The sequence below is a fragment of the Natrix helvetica genome, assembly GCF_964273705.1.
Source record: "Natrix helvetica genome assembly, chromosome: 9".
NCBI lineage: Eukaryota > Metazoa > Chordata > Lepidosauria > Squamata > Natricidae > Natrix > Natrix helvetica.
Genome location: NC_138560.1, coordinates 19,795,410 through 19,803,950, shown reverse-complemented (window position 1 = coordinate 19,803,950; position 8,541 = coordinate 19,795,410).

The window sequence follows — 8,541 nt, the reverse complement described above, 5'->3', positions numbered from 1 at the left end:
AACATTGCTTCTGGAAATGTGAAGAAGTTACTTATATTAATATGTGAACTGAAGAAATTTATTTACTTCTTTATTTATATCCCATCTTTTTTATATATAAATAACTCAAGGCGGCACACATATATAACATTCCCTCTTCTTCTTTCTAGTTTCCTCATAGGAGAAAAATCCCTGTGAAGGCTGGGAAGCGGGGCTGGCGCTGGCCCAATGTCACCCAACCAGCTGTCATACCTAAGACAAGACTAGAACTCATCACTCCCGGTGATTGGCCCAAAACCACCTAGCCAGCTTTCATGCCTAAAACGGGACTAGAACTCATCACCTCCTGGTGATTGGCCCAATATCACCCAGCCAGCCTTCATGCCTAGGGTGGGACTAGAACTCATCATCTCCTGGTGATTGGCCCAAGTCACCCAGCTGGCTTCCATGCCTAAAATGGGACTAGAACTCACAGTCTCCTACTTACAGATTAACAGAGTTGGAAGGTACCTTGTAGGTCATCTAGTCCAACCCCCACCCCCAAATCACCCAGCTGGCTTCCATGCCTAACATGGGATTAGAACTCACAAGTCTCCTGGTTTATAGCCTGAAGCCTCCATCACTAGGCCAAACTGGCTCCTTCTCCCCAATTTCTATCCTACCCTTCTTCGAATTAATGCCTCTTGAGATCAGTGAGACCATCTGATCCTTCCTGAAATCTGGAAACATCAATTGGAACAATATCACCTTTCCTTCCAACTCTTTTCTCTCCACTCTCTCTCCTTGCCTAAATCATGTCCTGGCAATGCTAACTACCTTGCAGATGAGTCTTCAAGGATAAGCAAAGATTATTCAGCAGCTAAAAAATTTCTTGAACACACCCAAGTGTGATAACTGGGTATTCATGCATTGGCCCAAGTCTTTATCGGCAAAACTATGTACTGTCTTCTTCTCCATTTGTAATTAGAGTTTGAATCATAATATATGGGTAGGCAACCACATCAAACCAATGAGTCAGTCGATGAGGAATCCCATTAAATGCACATTACGAGAGAAATGTTACCCATCTGAATAAACTACCTCTGAACTTCCTCAAGTTGTATACCTTTTACTCAAGGATGTAGCCCAGAGCCTCCCTAGATTCCCGACACCAAATTGTGATCATTAATGGAACAGAAGAGGAAACGCTGTTAAGAACATGGGGAGGAATCATTTAAACTGTCACTTAGTTGACTTTTAATATCTATTTAGCCTTTGACCAAGCTGTCTCCTCTTCTGGCCCCACTTAAACTAAATGCAGCTCTCAGCTCGTGAAAAATGATTAATTTCTGGCAGTTTTATCCAGAGCTTTCATTGTCATTGACTCAAGGAACAGGAGAATTTTGGCCCATTCAAGTTTGCCTCTCCCTCCCTTGCTCTTTCATTCCACTTCCTCAAGTGCCAGCCCGCAGCAGGAAATCCACTCTTACTCACAACGCTTAATAACTATTGTAAACAAAAGCAGATTTCCACCTCATTTCTTCTTCAAGGGGCCTTCAAAGCAGCTAACCAAGAAGTTATGCTTGCCACCCACTCTGACCTCCCCTTCTCCTGACTCACAAGAAACACATTTCTTGGCTGGAATGTCAGCATTTCGGTATCTAATGCTCAGTCATGTCTGGTTCTACACAATGGCTTACACATCAGTTGACTGGCCGTAGAGCTGATCAAAGCAAAGATAAACATGCCCTCAAGTTGCGTTCAACCCCTTGATGAGTTCAGGGACCCAACTGTACACTTTCCATGGTAGCAAGGAAAAAGTGACTTGCCATTGTCTTTTCCCCGGATATTTTTCAGCCTAACCCTAGCCTCCCTGTTATTTTTTAAAAACGTAACTTCCTGGAACCTTGGATCCAGAGTCTAGTAATTTAAAAAATGGCTGTGTTTGACTGATTATTTACTTTTTTCACTCCATCAACTTCTGGCAGAATGCAGCAGTTTGACAGAAAACAACATACAGGTGATTCTCACCTTATGACCACGACTGAGCTCAAAATTTCTATTGCTAAGTGAGACATTTATTACGTGAGTTTTGCCCCATTTTAAGAACTTCCGTGCCATCGTTATTAAGTGAATCCACCACATGACCCCGGGACACTGCAACAGTCATAAATATGAAACAGTTGCGGTCATAAGTCACTTTTTATAAGTACTGAATGGTCACTAAGCAAAGAGTTGTAAGTCAAGGACTACTTGTACCTGCCTATCATCTCAGGATGGAAGGAAAGCACATTAACATAGGTGGTATTCAGCCAGTTCTGACCAGTTCTGGACAACCGGTAGCGGAACTTTTGAGTAGTTTGGAGAACCAGCAAATACCACCTCTGACTGGCCCCACCCCCATCTATTCTCTGCCTCCCGAGTCCCAGCTCATTCGCTGGGTCTTCTTCTACTGCCCTGCACAGAGGTATGGAACGGGAGAGCAGGTTAGTGCAATGGGGTGGAGAGGGAATGGAGATTTTACAGTATCCTTCCCATGGAGTGGGGAGGGAATGGAGATTTTACAGAATCCTTCCCCCAGGAATGGGGAGGGAATGGAGATTTTACAGTATCTTTCCCCCAGGAGTGGGGAGGGAATGGACATTTTGCAGTATCCTTCCCCCAGGAGTGGAGAGGGAATGGAGATTTTACAGTATCCTTCCCATGGAGTGGGGAGGGAATTGAGATTTTACAGTATCTTTCCCCCAGGAGTGGGGAGGGAATGGAGATTTTACAGAATTCTTCCCCCAGGAGCGGGGAGGGAATGGAGATTTTACAGAATCCTTCCCCCAGGAGCGGGGAGGGAATGGAGATTTTACAGCATCTTTCCCCCAGGAGCGGGGAGGGAATGGGGATTTTACAGTATCCTTCCCCCAGGAGTGGGGAGGGAATGGAGATTTTACAGAATCCTTCCCCCAGGAGCGGGGAGGGAATGGAGATTTTACAGTATCTTTCCCCCAGGAATGGGGAGGGAATGGGGATTTTACAGAATCCTTCCCCCAGGAGTGGGGAGGGAATGGAGATTTTACAGTATCTTTCCCCCAGGAGTGGGGAGGGAATGGAGATTTTGCAGTATCCTTTCCCTGGAGTGGGGAGGGAATGGCCAATTTGCAGTATCCTTCCCCCAGGAGTGGGGAGGGAATGGAGATTTTACAGAAGCCTTCCCCCAGGAGCGGGGAGGGAATGGAGATTTTGCAGCATCCTTGCCCCAGGAGTTGGGAGGAAATGGGCATTTTGCAGCATCCTTGCCCTGGAGTGGGGAGGGAATGGAGATTTTGCAGTATCCTTCCCCTGGAGTGGGGAGGGAATGGGCATTTTGCAGCATCCTTCCCCAAGGAGTGGGAAGGGAATGGGCATTTTGCAGCATCCTTCCCCCAGGAGTGGGGTGGAATGCAGATTTTACAGTATCCTTGACCTGGAGTGGGGAGGGAATGGAGATTTTGCAGTATCCTTCCCATGGAGTGGGGAAGGAATGGAGATTTTACAGAATCCTTCCCCCAGGAGTGGGGAGGGAATTGAGATTTTACAGTATCTTTCCCCCAGGAGTGGGGAGGGAATGGACATTTTGCAGTATCCTTCCCCCAGGAGTGGGGAGGGAATGGAGATTTTACAGAATTCTTCCCCCAGGAGCGGGGAGGGAATGGAGATTTTACAGCATCTTTCCCCCAGGAGCGGGGAGGGAATGGGGATTTTACAGTATCCTTCCCCCAGGAGCGGGGAGGGAATGGAGATTTTACAGAATTCTTCCCCCAGGAGCGGGGAGGGAATGGAGATTTTACAGTATCTTTCCCCCAGGAATGGGGAGGGAATGGGGATTTTACAGAATCCTTCCCCCAGGAGTGGGGAGGGAATGGAGATTTTACAGTATCTTTCCCCCAGGAGTGGGGAGGGAATGGAGATTTTGCAGTATCCTTTCCCTGGAGTGGGGAGGGAATGGCCAATTTGCAGCACCCTTCCCCAAGGAGTGGGGAAGGAATGGACATTTTGCAGTATCCTTCCCCCAGGAGTGGGGAGGGAATGGAGATTTTACAGAAGCCTTCCCCCAGGAGAGGGGAGGGAATGGAGATTTTGCAGCATCCTTGCCCCAGGAGTTGGGAGGAAATGGGCATTTTGCAGCATCCTTGCCCTGGAGTGGGGAGGGAATGGAGATTTTGCAGTATCCTTCCCCTGGAGTGGGGAGGGAATGGGCATTTTGCAGCATCCTTCCCCAAGGAGTGGGAAGGGAATGGGCATTTTGCAGCATCCTTCCCCCAGGAGTGGGGTGGAATGCAGATTTTACAGTATCCTTGACCTGGAGTGGGGAGGGAATGGAGATTTTGCAGTATCCTTTCCCTGGAGTGGGGAGGGAATGGGCATTTTGCAGCATCCTTCCCCAAGGAGTGGGGAGGGAATGGAGATTTTGCAGCATCCTTCCCCCAGGAGTGGGGGATGCAGATTTTACAGTATCCTTGCCCTGGAGTGGGGAGGGAATGGAGGTTTTGCAGTATCCTTCCACTGCCATGCCCACCAAGCCAAGCCAAGCCATGCCCACAGAACTAGTAATAAATTAATTTGAATCCCACCACTGATAGATGCAAGAGAGCATTTAGTCTAAGTAAGCATGTATTCCTAGATTTGAAGGGCTGGAGACCCTCTGAAATTTGAACATTCTCATTTTCTCTTTCCTTCCTTTTTTTTCTTTTTCACATTTTCTTTGCTATATTTTTTCCCTTTGGCTATTTCTTATTAAGCAAGTAAAATCTTTTTAATAAATCTATTTTGTTTTTTTTAAAAGATCCTCTAAAAAAAGAAACATATAAATTATCTCAGCTTCTCTATCCTCAAGGTGAACATTTAATGGTTCGACTCTCTTTTTAATCTCTTTTCTTTTTAAAGAGAAGGTTAATAATCTCACCTTTTCTCCAAAAAGAAGGAAGAGGATGAAGAGACCAAGCTTCAATATTCTGGCCTTTTGAGTTTAAAAAATATGTTATTAGAATCGCAGGCAAAACTAAAAACGTAGAAAAGGAAGTAAAATGTGGAGAAAGGAAATATACTAGCTTTATCTGATCCTTTCTGGTATACCGGGGCTGCATAAATTTAGATAAAACTCCTTCTATTGTAATTGCAGCTTATTTAAATGGTGGCAGATGAAAATATTTGACATTGAAATAAGAATGGAAAGAAAACCAGGATCCAAAACTGCCATTAATAGCTTTTAAAGAAAGTTACCAGAAAGAAAAAACTGAACAATGGTTATAGTTTTGTTTCCAAATGGCCACTTGAAGATGTGCGATTTCAACTCTCAGAATTCATGCTAGCTCAGGAAGAAGTCCACACAGGGGTGAAATCCAGCAGGTTCTGACAGGTTCTGGAGAACCGGTAGCAGAAATTTTGAGTAGTTCGGAGAACCAGCAAATGCCATCTCTGGCTGGCCCCGCCCCTATCTATTCTCTGCCTCCCGAGTCTCAGCTGATTGGGAGGGAATGGGGATTTTGCAGCATCCTTCCCCTGCCATGCCCACCATGCCACACCCACCAAGCCACGCCCACAGAAGTGATAGTAAAAATATTTGAATTTCACCACTGAGACCACACTTCTTCAAGTTGAACCAACATTGAGAAACACCAGCTCCTTTCATTGTGCTAAGCCAAAAGAGGCCACGTCTGGATAACCGCTGGATACATTTCAGAAAATGAGAGTAATAAATCAGTGGGACAGTGTCTTCCAGAAGTTGTGGGTGCTGCACCACTGGAGCTTTCTACGAAGAGATTGGACAGCCATTTGTCTGGAATGGAATAGGGCAGGGATGGTGAACCTTTTTTTGCCTCGGGTGCCAAAAGCATGCATGTGCCCACCCCCATAATTTAATGCCCCCCATGCTGTGCCCCCTTGCGCATGTGTGTGTGACATACACATGCACACACACACCTGACTTCCAGTGGGCCTGGTAGGTCCATTTTTCACCTTCCCCCAGGCTCCAGAGGCTTTCTAGGAACCTGGGGAGGGCGAAAAACAGCCCAACACGCAAAGCAGAAGTTCGGGAATGGACTTCCGGGTTGCCCATTGGGCCATTTTTCTCCCTCCGGAGACTTCAGGAGGCTTCCAGAGGGCAAAAAATGCCCCAAAATCAGCTGACCAGGATGTGCACTGGAGCTGACAGGGCAACGCCTCCTGTGCCCTCAGAAATGGTTCCGCGTGCCACCTGTGGCACGGGTACCATAGGTTCTCCATCACAGGAATAGAGTCTCCTGCTTGAGCATTGTGCTGGACTACAAGACCTCTAAAGTCCCTTCCAACTCTGTCATTCTTGTGAATGAAGGCAAATATATGTATCCCAGAATAACGTTGCAGGATCTAATCTGAGTCAGTCACTGGGACCAGAGATTCATTCTTCCAAGCTTTTGCACTCATGCTGTGGAGCCCATTCTCAGGGAACTTCTCAACCTCAAGCACGAGTCCACATGCTTTTACTTGCAACTGTAACTACAATAACAATAACGAAATGTTAATGGATAATGTTTAATGATTTTATACGTGTTGGCATTGGTGAAAGCAATTGGATATAAGCCTGAGGTTTACAGAAACAGCTAATGAATGCCAGTATGCGGTTGTGTCTTTAAATATAAATGATTCTAGATAAAAGCACGTTTAAACAATAATAGTTAAATGAGAATGATGGTACATTGATGGTAAAATACATAAAGATCTTTGATTTAAAATGTATAATCCAATATGAATGAAGTATAAAGAATGATTGTGGTAGTAATGCACGAAATTTATTTGTAACCAATCGACGCGCTTTCTACAAGATGTAATCAAGAATGATTTTTTTTGTGTGTTTTTTGTTTAATTAAAACAATAAAAAAATTTCAAAAAAAAAGCACGAGTCCAAGTGAGAAAACTTGGAAGAAAACACCTCTGGTCCCAGTCACCGACTCAGATTGGATTGAGTTATTCTCTATTGTGATGACTAAGGGACTGGAGCCTAAAACGTATGAAGAACGGTTGCTGAAATTGAATACGTCTAATCCGATGAAAAGAAGGACTAGGGGAGACATGATAGCAGTACTAATATTTTAGGAACTGCCACAAAGAAGAGGGAGTCAAGCTATTCTCCAAAGCACCTGAAGGCAGGGCAAAAAGCAATGGATGGAAATATAAATTCAACACAAAAATAGTTTGTCAGGAAAGCAACTGCCTGTGAAGGCTCCTGGATTGGGGCTGAAAGGTGAAAGCGGAGGCAGTAGGCTCCATCCCATAATTGGGTGGACCAGATTGCCCTGATAGACCAGTCTGGAGGTGGGGGGGACCATTCAATGGATAGAAACAAATCAAGGAGAGAAGCAACTTAGAACTAAGGAGAAATTTCCTGACAGAACAATTAATCAGTGGAACAGCTTGCCTCCAGAAGTTGTGAATGCTCCAACACTGGAAGTTTTTAAGAAGATGTTGGATAACGATTTGTCTGAAGTGGTGTAGGGTTTTCTGCCTAAGCAGGGGATTGGACTAGAACAGGAGTCAGCAAACTGAGGCTCTGGAGCCGCATGTGGCTCTTTCCTCCCTCTGCTGCGACTCCGTCACCGGTCGGCACCACAATTTTGAGAGAAGCTTCCAGGGGGGATGCGCCAGTGCGCCAGGAGAAGACTCTATGGCAAGGAGAGGGTTTTCCAGTTGTCTCCACAATTGAAAGGACTTTCGGTTATGACAGGTAGAGGAAAAAGTATGCCGCGCTAGGAGAAGACTCTATGGTGGGGGGAACTGAACTTCCGGTCAGCTCCAGAATTGAACAGGGGGCTTCCGGTTAGGACCTTTGTGGCTCCCAGTGTTTTTTTTCTGTAGGAAATGGGTGCAAATGGCTCTTTGAATGTTTAAGTTTGCCGACCCCTGGACTAGAAGACCTCCAAGGTCCCTTCCAACTCTATTCTTCTCTTTTACTTCTTTCTTCAATTGTTATTGGGGATGGAGTTTCAATGAAGCAAAACAGAGGCTGCTTTGACTATAACTGAAAAGGAAGAAGGCCTCACTGAAAATCCTGTGGATCAAATGCATCAAATTGATGAGCCGGATTAGGTATATTGGCTGAAGGTTTCTCACAATTTAATTGACCTTTTTTCATATTACAGCTTACCTCAACGTTAGGGTTACCAGATACCTGGCAAAAGGAGGAAGGTGTTCTCCATTTTGTGCTTCTGTTCGCCATCTGGGAAGCATAGCGTTAAAATCAAATATTGTCCAGCTTTCTGAGTTTTTATTACTACTGTTTTGGACTGACTTCTCAGCATAATTAACAGATAACTAGTATGTTAATCACTAGCATTGGTTCGTGAAAATGAAGGTTACCCCCAAAATATGTTGGAAACAGAGGTGGGTTCCTGCCAGTTCTAACCTCTTCTATAGAAGAGGTTCCACAAATCTACCGTGCCATTTAGAACCTGTTCCAGCTCCCTCCCCCCGCCCATCCCCACATCATCAAGATGAAGAGCGAGAGGAGGAATTCTGGGAGTTGAAGACCACAAGTCTTAAAGCTGTCAAGTTTGAACACCCCTGGGGTTCTTTTTCTAA